The sequence below is a fragment of the Notamacropus eugenii genome, chromosome 4 (genome assembly GCF_028372415.1).
Source record: "Notamacropus eugenii isolate mMacEug1 chromosome 4, mMacEug1.pri_v2, whole genome shotgun sequence".
NCBI lineage: Eukaryota > Metazoa > Chordata > Mammalia > Diprotodontia > Macropodidae > Notamacropus > Notamacropus eugenii.
In genome coordinates, this window is record NC_092875.1 from 1,581,783 (window position 1) to 1,602,785 (window position 21,003).

Sequence of the window (21,003 nt, forward strand, 5' to 3'; positions counted from 1 at the left end):
AAATTTAAAAATACTGTGGTTCAAAATATTTTGATTGAGAGCAATATGATTGAACAAACTTTGTTGTTAAAATAAGCTTTGCATGTGGGGGAGATGAGGTAAACTTGTAAATAGTAATTGCTTATTAGTAATTAATTATTCATTGAATTTGAGAGAGGGAGTCGCCAGATAGATGTAAGCAGAAAGAAACTTGAGGCAGGCAGACAACCGCCCCTCACCCCCCACACCCCCGCGACAGCCATTGCTGGTGTGATGGGATGAGGCCTTGTATCAAGGTCAGAGGAGAGGAGGTGATGAAGGGAAGCTAGAAATAACAAGGCTTGGCCATAGCTTGGACATGTACAAGAGGATCACAGATCTCAAGCTGAGAGAAGCCTCAGGACTCATTTTAGAGTAAAAGGAACTGAGGAAGCCCAGAAGAAAAAATGATTTGTCTAGGCAGAATTTGCACCCAGGTTTCCTGGGTCCACACTCAGAACTCTTGGGTCTCCTCTGTGTTTCCATGGTCAGGCATGCCTGCTCTGCTCCTGACCTCATTGCTTTCCCATGGTCACAGAGTTTCTGCTGGGGGTAGGGGATCTTGGGGCTGGTGTTTTGTCCTCCCAGGCTGGGAGCAGCTGTCTGGTGAGCTGCTGTCCAGTGAGCATGGACCTGGCCTGGGCTAGCAGAGCACTAAGGACGGGTCAGCCCATTCCTGCTCTTCCTGCCAGCTCTAATGACTGCTGACAGATGGGATGAGCTTTCCAAAAGCCACCCAGGGCCTTGGAGAAGGTGCAACCAGGAAGGTTGGGATTGGCGGTTCAGGTAAACGGGGAGGTCTCCTTGCCTAGCTGGGAAGGGTTGAGATTGGGGAGATCTTCCTGGTCAGCTGGGATGGGTGTCCAGGGCCTTGGAGAACATGCAGGGAAGCCAGCTGGGGCCGAGCAGCCTTGTTACTGCTGCAGGAGATGTCAGGCTGTTTGTGGGGTCTGCCTGCCCTTCGAGGCTCACAGTTGACTGACCACCAGCTTGTCCTGGCCACCAGAGTGGGTTCCCTGCTTCCCATCGCCTCCTCTCCAGCCCTCTCCTCTCAGAGCTGTCCATGGAGCTTTCTCAAGCTCAAGGCCAACCATGACCAATGGCTCCCTATGGCTTCTTAGCCTGAATGCTACTTGTTTGAGGCCCCTCTCAGGCTGGCCCCTGTGTAGAATGCTCTATCTTCCTCCTTGTCTTATTTCTAGGCTCAGCCTGTCCCTTCATCTCCCTGCTTCATTGTCAGTGGTGCTGGTTCTCTTTTGTTTCTGGGTGTGTAGCCCCTTCCTTCCATTTATTAAGGACCTACTGTGTGCCAAATGCCATGCTAAGTGCCAGGGTGCTCCTGCCCTCAAGGAGCCCCAGTCTGAAGAAAGGCAGTTACTAAGCACAGGCTCTAAAGGGTCAGAATGGCCTCTTTCAGAAAGAAGGACTTGAGCCGTCTTGCAAGAAGCTGGGGAAGCTGGGAGGTGGAAATGAGGAGGGGTAGCATGCCAGGCATGAGCAAAGACCTGGAGTCAGGAGATGGAACCAAGAGGCCAGGGTCACCGGGTCAATGAGCAGGCCTTTAGTCTGCTGATTATAGGGATTCACCCAGAAGACTTCCTCTGACCCATGAGTCACCACATCTCTCTGTGCCTGGTCCTGTTCCGGGGGTACAGAGAAAGGCCTGAGCCATCCCTCTGCCCTCAGGTGGCTCCCACTTCAGTGGGAGAGGCAGCACACACTCCAAGAAATGCTCAGGTCGAGCTGTGGAGTTTGTACAGATGAGGAAACTGGGGCTGACCTCCTACTGGGTGCCCTGAGGGCCCTGTCCATTCTGGAAGGGTTTCATCAGAGTCAGGAGATTGCAGAGGGGCAGGTGGGAGGATCACATGTGCTTGAGGAGGAATCCTGGTGCTGCTGGGTGGCTAGGCCTCAACTGCCCATGCTTCCCAGTCCCTGGTCCCATAAGACCAGGTTCAGAGCCTTGCTGGCAGGGGGGACATAGGGGTCCTCCCTCATTTGGGTGAAGGGGATCGAGGGGAGTTCTCAGGGGTCCTGGCTGTGTGACTATGGGGCAGGAGAAGAAGCAGCTGGTGGCCAAGGACATTGGGAGCCTCGGAGCCTGGGGCAGATTAGTGGCCTGTCACAATCAGGCAGGATTCACACCTGGCCATTGTGGTTCCAGAGCCCAGATCTGCTCCTGCAGCTCTATGGGCAAAAGTGTAGAGGCTGGAGCTGTGTTAAGCTTGGGCTCTGGGAGTCCTGCCTGTGGCTCTTGCCCTGCGTGAGAGACCAGTAGCCTACTCTGGGCTCCGTCCACTCTTCCCCTGCCTTGGGTCTCCCATCCCTGCCCGCATGGAGAAGGAGGTGTGCTTGTTTGGGGCACAGTATTGTGATTACTTTGGGATTCCCTCTCCATGTTCTTTGGTCTGACTCGACCAGCGGACCCCTCCTGTCTCGTGGGCATGCCTGGCGGGGCTGGCTTGGAGGGCACCAAGTCTCCAAGGGGCCCTGGGCCTGGCGGATGGACCCAACATTGCGTCTGCTCATCAGGGGGCCATTTGCCCACTCCCTGGCCGTGCCTACCCATGGTCCCTGTGTCTGGCCCAAGTCTCAGCTTTGGGGAATTCCCACCCCTTGGCTTGGGGCCAGGCTATTTCGGGCTCCTCCCCTGCAGGGGTCCCTGGCCATCCTTATCCTTGCTGGACCCTGGGGGCGCATGTTGGCATGTTCTGGAAACTGAGGCTCAAGTTGAGTGGGATGTTTGGGCCCACACACTCTCCTTTGCCCCCTTCTCCTCCTGCTTTCTATTATAGTGACTGGGTGAGTGAATGGTGCTGAGGCTGAATGAGGTGAACTTGGTCTGAGCAGCCTGGGAATGTAGGGTTCATCCCAGGGGCCTGGCTTGGCCAATCCCTGCCTCCTCCAGAACCCTATGCTGTGTCCATAGCCCCTGGGCAGAAAGTGGGATCCAAGCTGAATCTCAGAGGAACCAAGGAAACAGAGGTGGAGGTGATGCCGGAAGGCATTCCAGGCATGGGGGCCAACCAGTGCAAGGTCTTGGAGGAAGGAGATGCAGCTTATAACAGCAGCAGCCCGTGTAGCAGGAACACAGTGTGTGCAGTGGAATGAGGGAGAAGAGGACTGTCCTAACACTGGAGAAGGGCCCTTCCCCATGGAGAGGCCACGCAGGACCATGTGCCTTCCCTCAGTGCAGTGAGGCCTGTGGAAGCTTCTGCTCCGCCTTTGGCTCCATCTAGGCTGGCACACCCCCCTCCAGGATGGTTTCTGTGATTCAGTCTCTCCATGCTTCCCCCTTGCCAGGAGTACCTGGGGCCGAGGCTGCCAGGCTGTCCAACCAAACCACTCCCTGACCCCGCGGCCCAGTAGCCAGTCTCTGGCAGCTCCACCTCTCCTGGGGCTGGCTGGCTTCGAATGCCTGTTTTCTCCCGGCAGGTGGAATTTCTGACACTAACCATAACACTGCTTTCCTGTTTCTCATCCATCTGTGTGGGTTGGTTTGGTTTTTCTTTTGGGGCCAGCAGTAACGGAAGGTGGTTACTGAGCTAACATAGGAAGAGCCAGGCTGCTCCTGCCTGCTCTGGCCCACCTGCTCTGGCCCGCCTGCTCCTGCCCATCTGCTCCGGCCCGGCCTGCTCTGGCCTGGCCTGCCTGCTCCAGCCTGCCTGCTCTGGCGCAGCTTCTGCCCGACCTTGTTCCCTGGGTGGCAGGCTGGGCAGGCCGGGGGGTCTTGGCTGGCAGGAAGGAGTAGGGCAAATGGCTGTAGGCTTGGCTTTTCCACTGGGAACATTGTGGTGTCTCTTCAGAGACAGGCAGGGAGAGTGCCAGGGGATGTGGGCTCCTATGGTCCTGAGGGCCCCCTGCGAGCCCTTGCCTTGGGCCAGGCTGTTTGGAACAGTTTGTAGGTCCCAGTGAGAGTCATCCTCCTCCCCCTGCTTCCCTCCTGTGACCCTCACTCTTAGGCCCCAATGCTGGCTTCTTTTTGCAAGTCTCGATTTCCTGGAGAGTTCTGGGGGAGAGAGCAGAGCCTCAGGGCAGATGATGGAGGGCCCTGGGAGCCCGGTGGGACCGTGAGGTTGGAGGCTGGAGGCTGCTAGGAGGAAGGTAACCAGTGTCAGTTTGAAGGCCAAGGAGGAAGGCCCCAGCACATTTTGGGAGCACATGGCCTGGTGCCAGGTTTAAAATAGGGACACTTAACAAAGGTCAGTGTCAAGTTTGACCCTTGGCTTCCAGATACTCCCCTTCAAGTAGAAATATTTGGAGTACGGGAGAGGGGAGGAAAGGCATGACTAGACCGAAAGGTGTCTAGAAAAATTTCAGGGAATCCTAGTGGACCACAAGTTCAGTACACATCAACATGACCATACATCAGTCAGGAAAACTCATGCTGTGGGGTTGTAGGCCAGAGGTGGGGACAGCCTTGCCCCCTCTCGGACCATATCCTTCCTGGGCACAGCACCTTACTAGTCCATTGATAATCTGGGGAGAGTCCAGAGGAGAGCAGCCCTGATAGGAAAGGGCTTTGAGAATGAGATTGGGACTGACCAGGGCAAGGGTTTGGACCCAGGAGCTCAGTGGGTAGGATCCAGGATGGCGCTGTTGAGAGCCAGACACCTGGGGGCCCTCTGCAGAGGTCAGGAGCCATCAAGCAGGGCATCTTGATAGGTAGAGCTTGTCATCAACTGAGCTAGTGGCAGAGTGCGAGGGGTTTCTTGGCATTCAGTGCTGTCCTCTTTCTACCCTAGTCATTGGGTGCATTTCCCAGGAGGCATTTGGTGAATTTGGCCGTTTGTTCTGGAGGCCTCCAGTCCTTTCTAGTCTCAGAGGCCAAAGTGGGAAACCCAAACCACTACGGCCTATCTCAGACCCTGTCTTCCTCCCTGTGTCATGTTCCTCCCTTGTTCACACCCTAGCCTTGCAAACCTTGCCTGGTATATGCCCCCACCTTGTGGGAGGGACAGGGTGATGGGCAGCCAGGGCCTGCCTGCTGCTGCTGCCTCCCAGAGTGCGTGGCTGTGCAGTGGTCCTCTGGGGCCTGTGGCTCCTCCTCATTCCTTCTGCTCCCCCTCACCCTGTTCCTCCTGCTGGAGATGCAGGGTGAGATCTCGGCCTTAGGAAGAAGCCCGCACATACTCCTCCCCAAGAGGAGCCCAGCCCCTGAGGATATAGCCCAGCCTGGCACAGAGCTGAGGACCTACCTCCTTAGTCCCTGCAGCCACCCTGACCTGCCTTGCTCCCAGGCTTCTGCCTTGTTGTACCCCAGGGGTCTCTGGCCCCTAAGAGGCCCCAGCCTCCTCCCTGTAAGGTGCCAAGAAGGGGCGGGCAGGGCCCAGGCGCCGAGGGGGCTGTTTTATCATCTCTCATGGGGTGGGGACCTGCCCATTCCCCCCTGCAGGCCTGACACCGGGGGAGAGGAGATCATTATCCCATTTCACTGGTGGGAAAACTGAGAGATGAAAGCATTTCCTGAAACCTGGAGTTGGGCCAGCTGTTTATGATGGGTCCGGTGTCTGTTGGGAGGGAACTGCCCAGGGCCTCGGAGCCAGCCTTGTCACCCATGGTCTAGTCTGTGGGAGCCATCCAGGAGTCCCCTCTTACTAGGTCTATGAGATTGGAGATGGCAAGAGCCCCCTAGGCCACCTGGTCCTGCCACCAGCTGAGCCAGATGGGCCAGCCTCTGCCCTGCCCTGCCCGCCAGAGCCTGTATTTGGGCCTTTGGGAAAGAGGCAGGTGGGTTGGCCATAGACCCATTTTGCACATGCAGAAACAGCCTGAGAGGGCAGCTCTGGCAAGGCCTTGGTGCTGGAGGTACCCAGAGGCATGGTATGGGTTCCCTGGACCTCCAGGATGGGCCACAGGAGGATTCAGTCAAGGGACCCAACTTGGGGGCCTGGAAGGAGAGACCTCAGGGGGTGGAGACTGGTGTCCTGAGTAGGAAGGCTCAGGGGCCAGAAGCTTTCCTAACCTTGGCCCTCCAAAGGTTTCCTCAGAAGAGTCTGGATGTCTTCCTTCCCCCACCCCACCTTGGATGTTTGGTGATTGGTAGGGGCTGTGGGGAGGAGCTAGGTGGTGGAGCAGGGAGGACTGAGAGCTGGGGGTGGGGTAGGGAGGACTAAGAGCTGGGGCAGGGGCATCAGCTAAGGTCACAGGGTGATGATTGGAGTGAAGGGTGGGGTGGGGGTGGGAAGCATTCTGGAGAGCCAAGCTAGGCTGGCATAGTTAATGTGTGAACCAGGGCCCACCTTGCACCCCGGGACTCTCAGGGTGGGCCTTGCAGATGAATCTAGTCTGCCTTAGGCCAAACCCAGACCAGCCTGCAGCGTCAGTTCACTGTTCATCCAGGCCAGGCGAGGTTGGGCAGGCCCTTATCCTGCTGTGTCCCCAGGGATTCTGGGCTTCTTGCTCTGAATGCCAGATACCAGAGCTGAGTGGGAGGGAGCACTCCCTGTGTCTGCCACTGACAGGAGAAGGAGGTGTCTAGCTTGTGCCTGGGATCACCTGAGGGGGTCCCCACAACCTCCAAAGGCAGGCCCCTCCCCTCTGGGACACCTCTGAGTGGGGGAGGGGCTTTCTTCCTGCTGTCTAGCCTGCCCCTTTGTAGGGTCAACACTCAGCCTTTTCCTACTTGGAGACAATGTTCCACTGCTCCTAAGGCCCTTCACCAGCCTGGTCACTCTCCTCTGGATGCTGTCTGTCTCATCGATGTCTTTCTCAATCTTTGGCATTCTGAGCTGACCCAAGGTCTACAGTTGAGTTGTAGGAGGGCACAAGACAGTGGGATCATCTGTCCTGGAAGGGCTGGCCTCCTCAGTGCAGCCTGTGATCATATTAGCCCTCTTGGTCACCTTATCCCACTGATGCCTGCTTAACCCCCAGATTGTTTTTCAGACAAATTGCTACCTAACTGTGCTTCTCCCATTTTATACTTATGGATTTGGGTTGTTTTTTTTTTCTTTTGTACCTAAGGGTAAGACTTGACATTTAGTAGCAAGTGTTCCCAGAGTTCTTTATAAACGTGATCTCACCACCCCTCCAGGAAGCAGGTTCCATCATTGTTCCCACTTGGCAGATGAAAATACTGAGGCAGGCTTGGGCATTAAGCAGGACCAAGCACAGAGCCCTTGCACCCTCCTTTAGTCACGCTCACTACTGTTTGCTCTGCTCTTGTCCGTCAAGCATCTGTCTCTCTCAGGCTGATCGGAGGCCCTTTATCAGAAGTTATCCTGGCCAGCGGGTCTCTGCCTGCCTGTCCTGGCCTCTCCTGCAGACACTATGGCGTGTCTTCGTGATCACTCTGTAAATGAGTTGATGCAGGCCACGTAAATGGTACCCTTCTCCTCATCATTTCTTTTTGTTACTCGTCCACTAATTCTACTTTAGTAAGGTATTCAAGGATTCTCCCAGAAATTGAACAGCCAGACTCACTGGCCTGTATCAAACAAGCAAGTCTCTTTTCCGTCTTTGGAAACTGAGGCGTTTGCCTTCTTGGCTCCCAGGCCATCTGTGCCTGGTCTGGATATTAGAAATGAGGGGCAGCTAGGTGGTGCAGTGGATAGACCACCAGGCCTGAAGTCAGGAAGACCTGAGTTCCAATCCAGCCTCAGATACTTAGTTGAGTGACCCTAGACAAGTCACTCAATCTCTGTTGGCCTCAGTTTCCCCAATTGAAAACAGGACTAATAAAACCTGACTTACCCACTACAGAGAGAGTTGTATGGATCAAATGAGATCATGAGAACAAAAGGGCATCAGATGCCCCTAGAGCCAGATGTCCCCTGGGGATCCAGAAGGGAGGCATCGCAGCCAAACAGTCAGTGAGCCTTTGGGCTGCCTTGTGAGAGGTTGAGAAGAAGGCTGGTGGTGGGCAGACTGTCCTCTCACCCTGGCTGCAACTTCCCCTCGAGTATCTGGACTTAACTTAGGAGCAAAACAGGATAAGATAAAGTCCTTCCCCAATGTAGCCTAGCTATGGGATCCTGAGCAAGTGTCTGATCTCTCTGAGCTCAGTCTTCTTGTCTGTAAAATGGGGAGAGGACAGGACCTACCTTAGGGAGTCATTGTGAAAATCAAGTGCAATAATCTAGTTAAAGCTCTTTGCAAACCTCAAAGGTTTGCTGTTACTCTTATTGTACTAGGCAAGTGACTTAACTCCTCAGTGCCCTAGGCAACTCTCAAAGACTGGGTGGTGCCAGCTTGCACCTGCCTGGAAGAAAAAATTAGTTACCAGGGCCTCTTTACTGTTGGTCAGTCAGCAAGCATTTATGGGCACAAGGTAAATACATGGTGCCTGCCTTCAGGGAGCTCAGTCTAACAGAGGAGACCCCTTGCTAACAACTGTGTACAAACAAGATGCAGGCAGGATTAACTGGGGAGAATCAACAGAGGAAGAGCACTTGTATGTCAGGGGTGATGTGGGGGGAGACTGAGATAGGGTCCCTGGAGAAGAAGGAATTTGGTCTGAGTCTTGAAGCCAGGGAAACAACGACCTAGAGATGAGGAGGGAGGGTTTTCCAGGCATAGGGGACAGCCAGTGGAAATGGAGATCATGTGTGAGGAACAGTCAGAAAGTCAGTGTCATTGAATTATATATAGAGTACTTCAGGTACAGGTAAAGGTGAAAAGACCAGAAAGGGAGGAAGGGGCTGGATTATGCCAAACATAGCATTTTGTATTTGTTCCTGGAGCCCATAGGAAGCCCCTGCAGTTTGCAGAATAAAGGGTGACATGCTTAGACCTGGACTTCAGGAAAATGGAGGATGGACTGGAAGGGGTAGAGACTTGAAGCAGACAGACCCCCACCGCCAGCACCTATTGCCGTTGTGAGGTGATGAGGTGAGAGAAAGGAGCTGTTGAGATGCTACATAGGCAGAGGTGAAATTGACTAGGGATGGTGTAGTGATGAAATGGATAAGGGATGCAGCAGAAGTGAAATGGACCAGACATGTAGCAGTGGTGAAATTGACTAGGGATGCAGCAGAGGTGAAATGGACCAGACATGTAGCAGTAGTGAAATGGACGGGCCTTGGCACCATATTGATCTGGGAATGAGAGAGAATGAAGAGCTGGGGATGACTCCTAGGTTGGGAGCCAAGGGATTGGGAGTATGTGTGTGGCGCATGAGGTTTAAGGGAAAAGAAAATGAGTTTGGTTTGAAATCACGAGTCTAGTTATAAGAAAAACATCATTGGAGATGTTTAGCCTAGCCCAGCAGTATTTGAAGAACTATCCCACCTGTTGAGGGGGAAGAGAGCCTTGGTTTGCTTGTGGCCGGGGCAGACCTGGAAGCAGAGTTCGTCATGGGAACCCTGCCCCCAGAGATAGCTCTGGGTGATGTGGCCTGTGCAGCTTCAGGAGGGTGGAGGCCTGGAGCCCCCATCAGTGGACCACTCCTAAGGATGTGGGACGTCTCTGGGTTGAGATCATTGGGATAGTCAGACCAGCTGCCTGGGCAAACTCTAAGCTCCAAAATTCAGCTCGTGGGTCTTTGCTAACTTGAGCCTAGCTCTGATACCATGAGTGATGTCCTGAGCCCCCTCCCCAGTTGTGTTCCAGGAGAGCATCTGAGCATTGCCCTGCTGGATTTGTGTCTCTTGGAGAGACCAGGGTGTAACCTGTGCTTGTTGGAACCCCTTTGAGGTAGGTAAATGAGCTAGATGGAGGATCCTTGGCGCAGTGTAGCTTCAGCAGCAGTCAGGGGGCCCTGAGGATATTGACAGGCCATAATAGTTAGCATCTACATAGAGAGGGACAGGTAGAGCCTTGGTACCTCAGGGGAGCCGAATGATTTTCTTGTCTGGAGGCTGCTGGTGGCACCAGAGAGCATAGAATGCTGGGCTTGGAGTCCTACCTCAGGCATTTCCTAGGCAAGCCACCCTGGCAAGTCATATACCCTCCATCTGCCCCAGTTTCCTCAACTGTAGAATGGAGATCCTAATAGCACCTGCTTCTCAGGGCTGTTGGGTGACTCAAATGAGCTAAGAATTTTAAAGTGCTTATTAACACATTGCCTGGCATACAGTAGGTGCTCTATTAATGGCTCTTCCATTCCCTCTCCTCCTGTTTACGTAGCATATAAATCTAGGGAGTGTTTCCTAGCTCAGAGGAGCGGATCTATCCCCACTAGGAGGGTTTATCACAGCATCTCTTCGAAATAGACTCCGTCACCACCATGATCTCAGGGCACTCTCCCCTTCCTGATGACTGAGGCGCCTCACCCGTACTTGGTGTTTCTGTGGTGTTGTGTTAGCTGTGTGAATTGTGAGCTCTCAAGAACCAGAGATGAAAGTTTTCCCTAAGTTTATAGACTTGTTATTGCAGTTTTGGCAATGCTTGGTTCAAAGCAGGGTGTGGTTAGTGGCTAGCGGGATCTCTCTGGAGTCATGCGCACTTTTGCAAACCTTCTCCTCAGAACCTGCCCAGATGGCTCGCTGCCCACTCTCTGGCATTGGGGAAGTTGCAGAATTCTTTGGCTGAAGGGAAAGATCAGAGTCTTCTCCCTGTGCTTGGGAAAGGAGAATGGGCCTAGTAGCATTATTGAAGAATGATGGTGGAATCCAGGCCCTCCATGAAAGGAATCCCCTCACTGCCACCTCTACTCCAAGCCTCCGCTTTCCTAGTGGCAGCTGCCTGTCCCTGCCCCCTCTTCAGTCCTGCTTCTGCCTGTGGGGCTCCTCCCCCAGTGCCACAGCTCTTGGGATATTTAAAGACACCTGATAATAAGAGTAATGATAGCTAGCTTTTATACTGTGCCTACTGTGTGCTAAAGTCACAGTGCTGAGCATGTTTTTATAAATATGATCTCATTAGATCCTCACAAAAGCCCTGGGAGAAGAGTACTGTTATTGTTCCCATTTTGCAGATGTGGAAACTGAGGCAGACAGATGAAGCGGGCTGCCCAGGGTCATACAGCAAGTAAGTGTCTCAAGCTGAATTTGAACTCAGGTCCTCCTGAGTCCAAGCTGGGCACTCTGGCACCACCTAGCCGTCACAGCCCTCTTCAGGATAAACATGGCTCATTCTTTCCTCTTATCATCCTCCTTTAGTCTGTCTGTCTGTCTGTCTGTCTGTCTCTCTCTCCCTATAGATTTTTTTAAAAAAATTTAACTTTTTTTAACTTAGTATTTTATTTTCCTCCAGTTGCATGTGAAAACAATTTTTAACATTCATTTTTAAAACTTTGAGTTCTAAATTCTCTCCCTACCTCCCATTTGAGAAGGCAAGTAATCCAACATAGGTTATACATGTGTAGTCATGCAAAAGCATTTCCATAATAGTCAAGCTGTGAAAGAAAACATAGACTAAAAAAAAAAAAAAACCTCAAGAAAAATAAAAGTTAAAAAAAATGTGTTTCAGTGTGGATTCAGACCCCATTGGTTCTTTCCCTGGGAATGAAGAGTATTTTCCATCCTAAGTCCTTCAGCGTTGTCTGGTATCCTTGCATTTCTGAGAATAGCTATGCAATTCACAGCTGACCATCTTACAGTATTGCTGTTACTTTGTATCCAGTACATTTCACTTTGTATCAGCCTATACAAGTCTTTCAAGGTGTTTTTGAGGGCATCCTGCTCATCATTTCTTATAGTATACATAGTATCTTATAATAGTTATATTCCATCATAATTACATACCACAGCTTATTCAGCCATCCCCCAAGTGATGTGAATCCCCCAATTTCTAATTCTTTTCCCCAGAAAAGAGCTACTACAAATATATTTATACATATAGATCCGTTACCTTTTTGTTGTTTATCTCTTTTGGGATACAAACCTAGTAGTGATACTGCTGTGTCAAAGGGTGTGCCTGGTTTTATAGGCCTTTGCCTATAGTTCCAAATTGCTCTACAGAATGGTTCAGTCAGTTCACAACTCCACTGACAGTGCATTAAGGTCTCGTTTTCCCAATATCCTCACCAAGATTTGTCATTTGCCTTCTCTGTCCCATTGGCTAATCTAATAGGTATGAGATAGTACCTCAGAGTTGTTTTAACTTACATTTATCCACTTAGTAGTGACTTAGAGTGTTTTTCATATGGTGATAGCTTTAATTACTTCATCTGAAAACTGATCATATCTTTTGATCATTTATCAGTTGGGGAATGGCTCTTATTTTTTTTTTTTTTATAAATTTGACTCAGTGCTCTTTATATGTTTGAGAAATGAGGCCTTTATCAGGGAAACTTGCTTTCAATTTTTTTCACATTTAGTATTGCTAACTGTATTTCCCTCCACCCTATCTCCCCCTATTTCTCTTCATTCTCTTTCACCCTGTCCCTCTTCAAAAGTGCTTTGCTTCTGACCACCACTTCCCCAAATCTTTCTTCCTTTCTATCACCCCACCCCCATTCTCTTATCTCCTTCTTCTTCTACTTTCTTGTAGGGTAAGTAGATTTCTATACCCAGTTGAGTGTGTTATTCCCTCTTCGACCCAGTTCTGATGAGAATAAGGTTCACTCACTCCTCCTTTCCCCTTCATTGTAAAAGCATTTTCTTACCTCTTTTATGTGAGGTAATATACCCCTTTCTACATCTCTCTTTCCCTTTCTCCCAGTACATTCCTTTCTCACCCCTGAATTTGATTTTTAGATGTCATCCTTCATAGTCAACTCCCACCTGTGCTCTCCTCTGTCTATATGCACTCCTTCTAACAACCCTAATAATGAGAAAGGACTTATGAGTAACAAATATCATCTTCCCATCTAGGAATGTAAGCAGTTAAAACTTACAAGTCCCTTATGATTTTCCTTTTCTGTTTACCTTTTTATGCTTCTCTTGAGTCTTGTATCTGAAAGTCAAATTTTCTATTCAATTCTGTTCTTTTCATCAAAAATGCTTGAAAGTCCTCCATCTCATTTATTATCCATTTTCCCCTTGAAGGATTATTATACTCAGTTTTGCTGAGTAGGTGATTCTTAATTTTAATCCAAGCTCATCTGATCTGTGGAATGTCATATTCCAAGCCCTTTGATCCCTTAATGTAGAAGCTGCTAGAGACAGTGTAATCTGATTGTATTTCCACAATACTCAAATTATTTCTTTCTGGCTGCTTGCAATATTTTCTTCTTGACTTAGGAATGCTGGAATTTGGCTACAATATTCCTAAGAGTGTTCCTTTTAGTATCTCTTTCCAGAGGTGATCGGTGGATTTTTTTCAATTTCTATTTTGCCCTCTGGTTCTAGAATATCAGGGAAGTTTTCTTTGATAATTTATTGAAAGATGATGTCAAAGCTGTTTTTTTTTATCATGGCTTTCAGGTAGTCCAGTAATTTTTAAATTATCTCTCCTGGATCTATTTTCCAGGTTAGTGGTTTTCCAAAGAGATATTTCACTTTGTCTTCTATTTTTCCATTCTTTTGGTTTTATTTTATAATTTTTTGGTTTCTCATAAAATCATTAGCTTCCATCTGTTCCATTCTAATTTTTAAGGAATTATTTTCTTCAGTGAGCTTTTGGACCTCTTTTTCCATTTGGCCAATTATGCTTTTTAAGGCATTCTCCTCATTGGCTTTTTGTATCACTTTTCCCCATTCGGGTTAGTCTATTTTTTAAGGTGTTATTTTCTTCTGTATTTTTTGGGTCTCCTTTAGCAAGCTGTTGACTCGTTTTTCATGATTTTCTTGCATCGCTCTCATTTCTCTTCCCAATGTTTCCTGTACTTCTCTAACTTGATTTTCAGAATTCTTTTTGAGCTCTTCTGTGGCCTGAGACCAATTTGTGTTTTTCTTGGAGGTTTTTTCCCATTGTTTGTTCATTTCCTGAGTCTATTACTTGCCTTTTAAACTCTTTGTTAAGGTAATACTCTGCATCCAGAGTGGAGGGTGCACTTGTCCCATGCTTCATGGGTTTTATGTAGCTGTTTTCAAAGATCTTTCTAGAACCCTGTAAGTTTTAAGTTCTTCCAAGGTGGTATGACCTAGGAGATGCACTTACTGTGACCTGGATCCAAGTCTGAGCAAAGCACCAGAGTCCTGCCTCAGTGCTGTATTCTCCTTCTGGCCAGTTGTGCCACCCCCCCTTACCCATTTGTAGACTGAGCGCTCTCAAAGCAGCTGCTGCCGAATCAGTCACTCCTGAGGCCTGTTCCTGGTTTGCTAGGACTGGGCGATGCCAGTGCAGCCTGTGCTAGACTGTGCTCCACTCTCACTCAAGTGGGATAGACCTTTCCTGTCGACTTTCAAGTTGTTTTGGGCTGAAAATTTGTTTCCCTCTGCTTTTTGTGAGCTCTGTTCTAGAATTTGTTTAGAGTCATCTTTTTAAAAGATATTTGGAAGGGTTTGGGGGGGGGGAGCTCAGGCAAGTCCCCACCTTTAACTCTACCATTTTGACTCTACCTCCTGGACACTCTCAAGTGAATAAGTGAATGAGTAAATGAAACTTGGCATCTAGAAATGGATACAGAGTGCCACAGGAGGTATGACAAAGACAGAGGCCAGTGGGACTTTCCCATACCTCACCATGGACATTCTGATCCACTTAATGCAGCCCAGGAGCCTGTGAGATTTTCCTGTCTGCCACATGCCACTGGCCTGAGGGCTCCAGATCCTTTTCAGAAAGATGGCAGTCTGATCACTCCTCCCCCATCTGGTCTTTGTGAAGTTGACTGATTGGCCTGGAAGGCCACAAGTAAATGGCTGTAGGACAAGGGGGCAGCAGGGGCAGGGGTGGAGAATATCTCCTGGTCTGGTTATATGACTGGTCAGCCATAAAAGTCAGGCCTATGAGGAAAGGCAAGGCAAGGAAAGAGGACAGAGTCTAAGGAGGAGGAGGAGGCCCAGGTAAGGATGAGGACGAGGCCCAGGTAAGGATGAGGACGAGAGTGAATGGACAACTGGCCCTGGGGGTCCCTTGTCTGGGATGATGTGGTTGGTCATGGGGGTGTATGAAAGGGCATCAGTGTGTTCACTGAAGGGAAGGAGACTGAGAGCTCTGAGTACCTGGAGAAGGAAGAGAGTGAATCTCCTGGTAGGTGAGACAACATGGTGCTCAGGGATGAAGGAGACTGCAGGTAGATGAGACAGACTCTCCGGCCTCCAGTTTGCAGACTGCTCTCTTCCTTTTCTGAGCATGAGGGCAATACTGACCCCTCTTTGGTCCTGTGGCCTCCCTCTCCCACTCTGTGGTACCTCTCCCATCCTGTGGCCCCTATCCTGTGGTATCTCTTCCATTCCATGGCACCTTTCATCCCGTGGCCCCTCTCCTGTCTCTTGGCATTCTTCTTATCTCATGGCCCCTCTCCCATCCTGTGGCACTTCTCCCATCCTGTGGCACAGCTACCTGGGGCCCATCTCCCATTGTTCACAGTCTCTCAATTGCCGGCACTAAGGGAAGCTTGGCAGGCCTGCCTGCCAGTGTTTCCATGTTCTGAAGGAGGTTCTCTTCCCCCTGGGCTATGGCACTGGAGCTCACCCAGGGCAGCTCAGCTCAGAGCTCTCCCTCCCTCCTTTTTTTCTTTAAGCGTTAAGTCCCTGCTAAAGTCATTCTTGGCAGAAAGAAGGGACGATTAAGTAGCTCTGCCTTCCCCTGCCACTGGTTATCATTGGACATCCTAACTGTCCTTCCCTGGGACCTTTTGAACTCCCCTCTCCCAATGTCAGCCTACATTACAGACACCCCCAGGGTTCCATCTTTTCCCCTCCCAGCAACATTCCTCCCTATTATGAGAATCAGATCTGGTCCCTCCACCTTCTGTCCCCAAGCAGGTCAGGAGGTTGTTTCTGGTTGAGTGAGAGAGCCCTAGTGCGTCTGGCTGGATCCTGGAAGGCGCCTCCCTGCCAGGCTCTCCATCTGTTCCCCATACTCTTAGTCTTTCCTCCCAAAGATGCTTCTGGGTTTCCTTCCTTTGGCCTTCCCCCAAATACCGTCTGGCCTTCTTTTCTGTATTTCTCACATGAGTAGGCCTTCTCAGTAGACAGTAGAAATCCCCCACCCCCACCCCCTCTACCTGCTCTGTTTCTTTAGAATAATAAAGTCCACACACCCAGATCCATGACCCAGATGTGCAGGGAGGCCCCCTCTGCCCAGTGTTGGGCATGGGGGCAGGGGTCCTCAAGGCCACAGGTAGGACTGATGACTGGCTCCTTTCTGGGCTCTTGTCTCCTGGAACCTCTGGCTGGCTCAGTGATACCCCCTTCCTTCCCTCTGCTTGGCTCCAGTTTCTAGCTTAGTGGGTTCAGAGACTGTTTCCTCCCTCCCTCCTATGGAGATTAAAAGTTGTTCGTCACAGAGCTGACAAATATGCACTTTCCAAAGTTTTGTGTAGATCCCATGTTCTCCTTTATCCTCATCCAGAAAGGCCAGAGCCGCAAAGCGCCCCACGACTGCTGGCAGTAGGAGATGAGGCAGCACCTGGCCCTGGGCTTGTGCCAAGTCCTATCTCTTCTCTGAGTTTGTCTCTCCCATTTCCATTGTCTCTCTCTGCTCATTGTTTTCACTTTGTCCATCTTGGGTTAGCCATGAGCTGCCATGGAGCACTGCTGCAGTGCATTGGCACATGCTGCCACAGCACACTGCCTAGCACCCCCGATCTCTCTCGATTTCCCTCTCTCTGGGTTGCCCTGCCCTTAATGGCCCAATTTCACTCTGATGTCACCTTCTTGGCCTCTTCCTGGGTGCCAAAGCTGGCCTTGCCTGCTGCCCAGTGCCCTGCCTAAGGACGGTGCTTCTGGACACATGGGCGCTGCCCCTGGGGCTCCCGCTTCTCTCCAAGACTGCATCCTTTCCAGTGGGTTCTGGGTTCTCTTTGGTGGCTTGGTTGTGCCCACATGGGGACCCGAGGCAGACATGGCACTCCATCTCTCACTTGTCCAGCTTAAGCTAAGACCCGTCCATTTGTACCGGATGCCTTCTGCTCACAGGTGGTCCCCAGAGGGTGAGTGGCTCTCTCCCCCTCCCCTTCCTCTTCTTCCTCCCTCCTCCCCTCCCCCTCCTTCTGTCCCCTCCCCACTAGGTGTGTGGTTTTCCCTCCCTCCCCCAGTTCCCTGACAAAAGCAGTCACATTTTCCTTCTGCTTCAGATCTTGAGGAAGGCCTGGCTCATCTCTAAAAAGGGAATGCGTGGTTGTCTCTAATTACCTGGAGTGCTGACAGGTGCTCCCCTAGCTCCTCCCTCACTGGCCTCACAAGACTGGGGGGGCCAATGAGAATGGTGACGCTTTCACCCCCGCCCCACCCTGTCTTCCTGTTAACTGGGTGACCCTGAGCCTGGATGCCTCTCAGCCTTAGTTTCCTTATCTGTAAATGGGGATTACAAGGGCACCTCCCTCTCCTGGTGGATGAAGATCACAATAGATAATTAACACTGTCAGAGGTTTTGCCCACTGGTGCTATTTCTTCTCCCACCTTTGTCCCCAGCATTATCCCTTCCCTATGTTAAATCTCTGGCCCAGCCCCCTCCCCATTTTCCTTCTCTTGGGGCAGCTGCAGTCCTTGTCTCTGCTGCTGCTTCCTTGGATTGGAAGCCCCTGGGGACGGGGAGTTTGCCTCTCTGTACCCCCAGTACAGGACTTGGCCCCTATTTGGCACTAAATACTTATTGACTGGTGGTATTGATTTCAAGAATTCTTGCTGGGGCTGGTCTAGCTGCTGTCCTGGCTTAGAGGCCCAGTTATCCAGCTGCCCTGCATGAGCCAGTGCCGAGCGCTCTGCCTCGCCATCATCTTGGATCACTCCCTTCCATTTGTGGAGCTTGGCACCCTATTTCCTTGTGGTGTGCCAGGGGAGATCGCACACCACTTGTTCCCAGGGGAATCTTCTTGGGGGAGGAAGCCAGAGGGCCCCTCATTTTTCTCTGGATTTGGGGCTCTGTGTGCTATTTTGGGAGAAGGATGCTCTGGGTACCCAAGGCTTGGGGGCCCCCTTGTGGTCCATGGGGGAAGAACTTGTGGGAATGGAGGTGGCTCCCAGAGGTGGAGGGGACCCTTGTGGAAGGCCACACTACACCTCCCAGTGTTCGAAGCAGGACTTCTCACAGGTCTGGTGGCCCTGCACCCCAGGCTCTTTGCTCCATGGCCGGCTGACAGCCTGTTCGTCCAAGGCCAAGGCTGGGGACCACACCTCACCAGATTGACCGCCCATTTCCCAGATTTCTGAGCGTGGCAGCAGGTGGTTCACCCACCAAGAGAGACCGGTCTGAGCCTCCTCTGACCTGGCCAGACCATCCCTTCCAGGTTATGGTTACCTCCAGACACTCAGGGTAAAGGGGAAGACCGGGAGGGCTTGAAGGCTGGTAGGTTGAGCCTCCTCAGGAAACCTGGGCAGCCTCACCAGGCCTGTTGGGGTTTAGCCTGGAGAAACCTGGGGGAGAGGGCTGGGGTGCTGCTTAAGTGTCTCAAGGAATGCCCTTCTGCCTAGGAGCAGGCTGATCTGCTGCCCCAGGGCTTCGTGGGGGGGGGGGAAGGGGCCAGGGGATATGAGTGGAGCATGGGAGATGCAAGTGGAGCATGGGGGATGAGAGTGGAGGGAAGGCTGGAACTCTGTGATGACAGGGGCCAGGCTGGCTTTTGCCTTTCTTTACATCCCTAGGTTTTGGCTCAGTTCCTGGCACGTAGTAGGGGTTTAGTCAATGGTAGTAATCCACAGACTGACTCCTGGGCCAACTTCCCTCCCTCCTGTGGTCCAAGTCCAGGCCATCTACTTTCCTGACACTCAGGACCCTCCTGGATCTCTCTTCACTTTTTGGGCCTCCTCCCTGCCCCCTTTGCATGCTCTGGTCACCCCTTTTCTCCCAGCCCACCCTGGCATCAAGCATTATGGTGATCTGGTGTCTGGGGTCCTCCTTGGCTCCTCCACCTTCCTGGGGAGGATGGAGCTCCCCAGCACTGGACAGATTCAACCTGGCGGCCTCTCAGAGACTGCCATGACCCTCCAGCGTCCATCTCCCAGTGCTGGGTCTTTGCTCTGGCTATATCCCTGGGACCTGGAATGCCTGTTCTCCCCACTGCCATGGTGGCACCCTAGCCTCCTGCCTCCCCTGTGGAGATAGCTGCATGGTGACCTGGAGAGAATGGGAGAGACTTGGAGGCTGGGACCGTCTACTTTGTCTTTGCTTAGCCCAGGTATACAGTAGGCCCTTCATAAGTGCACTGCAGGAGTGACTGCCAGAGACAGTATCTTGTGTGGCTCACTCCCCACTAGGCTCTGGGTGGCCAGGTCTGGGGCTGCATGGGGGAGGGGGTTGGATGAGTCAGGTCTCGATCCCAGGGCTCTATGTCTGAAAGGCTTTCATGGGTGGAAGGGAGATTGGATTGACTGGCTCTGCTTGGTCCCAGTGGGCAGGACCACTGGAGCCCAGGGGCTGCTGCCCTCACCCCACCCTGTTGAGGTCTCCAGGCCCAGGCTGGACATGCTGAGGGCGAGCCATGTGGGTGGGCTGGGTTATTTCTGACATCTGGGGGTGGGGGGTTCTCCCCATGGGGTTGAGCCCATCATCATGTGGCTTCACACACAGAAGATGGAGGGGTGGCCACATCTCTGGGCGAAGCATGTCTCAGGACCTGCCTCCTGATTACCCCTCAGCAGGAATTTTAACCTTTTGTCCCCGACAGTGTCCAGGGTGATGGGAGGGGCCTCAGAGACCAGAGTCCACCCCAGTGGCTGTCCCACCTTGGGGAGCTGGCTCCTGGCCTGTCTAGGAAGGGGGACAGTTAATGCTGTACTTGTGAGGGGCAGGGCGTGCTCAAGGAGCCAGGCAGGAGGCCGGTGGGCCCTGGGCTCTCTCCCTGGTCTGCGCCCCACACCCATCTCAGCTCGCCTTCTTGGAGTCAGGCCCGGGGCTCAGCAGCTCAGCTGCCCATGCGGCCAGGGCCTAGAAGGGAGCCAGCCCTTAGGCCTCAGGGAGGGAACGGGGTGCCTGGCCAGTCTGCAGCTTGTTCATGTCGAAGGCTGGGTGAAGTCACCAGAACAGAGAGCATATTCTTACTTTTAAACAATAAACATTTACTGAGAACCTCAGGCTGCTTTCTCCTTCTGAGCCTCAGTTTGGTTGCCTAGAAAGTGTGAAGGCTGGATGAGAGCAGCCATGGGGCAGTGATCCTCCCAGCAGTGCAGGGTGCAGTTGCAGGGATGACCATCTGCCAGCCATCTCCACTTGAGGCAGAACTAGCAGGGGTGATGGCATCTGTGGTGACAGAGACCAGCTGTTGGGAAGTCCATTAGACCCGAGGAGGCCAAGCCAGGGTCTTCCTTCTCTTCAGAGTCCTCTAGCCTCTAGCCAGGGGTGGGTATATAGTAGGTGCTTAATTAGTGTATGGGGGCATCTAGGTGGTGCAGTGGATAGAGTACCAGTGCAGGAGTCAGGAGGATCTGAGTTCAAATCTCACCTCAGACACTTGGCACTCACTAGTTGTGTGACCTTGGGCAAGTCACTTAACCTCAATTGCCTCATCCTGGGTCATCTCCAGTCATCCTGATAAATATCTGGTCACTGGATTCAGATGGCTCTGGAGGAGAAGTGAGGCTGGTGACCTACACAGCCCTCCCTCACTCAAAACAAAGTCAAGTACAAGTCATGTTGTCATTTCTCTGATGGCATGGTCTTCTTCGGCAACGAAGGATGAACACACTTAATTAGTGTATGTGGCAGGGAGGGGTGGGTGGGCAGAGGCAGGCTGCTCCCATAGAGGTGGCTGAGCTGTTGCCTGGGGTCCTTTAGCAAGGCCTACAGCCCCCAAACCACATTCCTCTCTCCCATACTGGTGTCAAACTAAATGTAGACTGCTGCTGCCAGTCTGGGGGTGGCAGATTTGGCTAGCTTTGCTACAATGCCTTTAGCACAGGGCAGTGGTCTCCCTGGCTATGGTCAGTTTTGCCTACCCATAGTCGTCCAGTGAGAGGGGATAAATACCCCAGCTACTGCAGAGGAAAGGATTGGAAAGACGCAAGAGGAGAAGAAAGGTACCCCCATTACTGATCGCCCCAGTGGCATACCCTCCTGCTGTGTGCCCATGGGCAGCCCCTTTACCTCACTGAGCCCACTTCCTTCTCTGCCTGTACA

The 21,003-nt window shown here is 51.8% G+C and overlaps 1 protein-coding gene across 2 annotated transcripts in view; it reads left to right on the plus strand.

Annotated features, from left to right (window-relative positions):
- The window catches only part of BCR (BCR activator of RhoGEF and GTPase), a 61,787-nt gene that overhangs the window by 11,747 nt on the left and 29,037 nt on the right, over positions 1-21,003 (plus strand). The window lies entirely within an intron of this gene.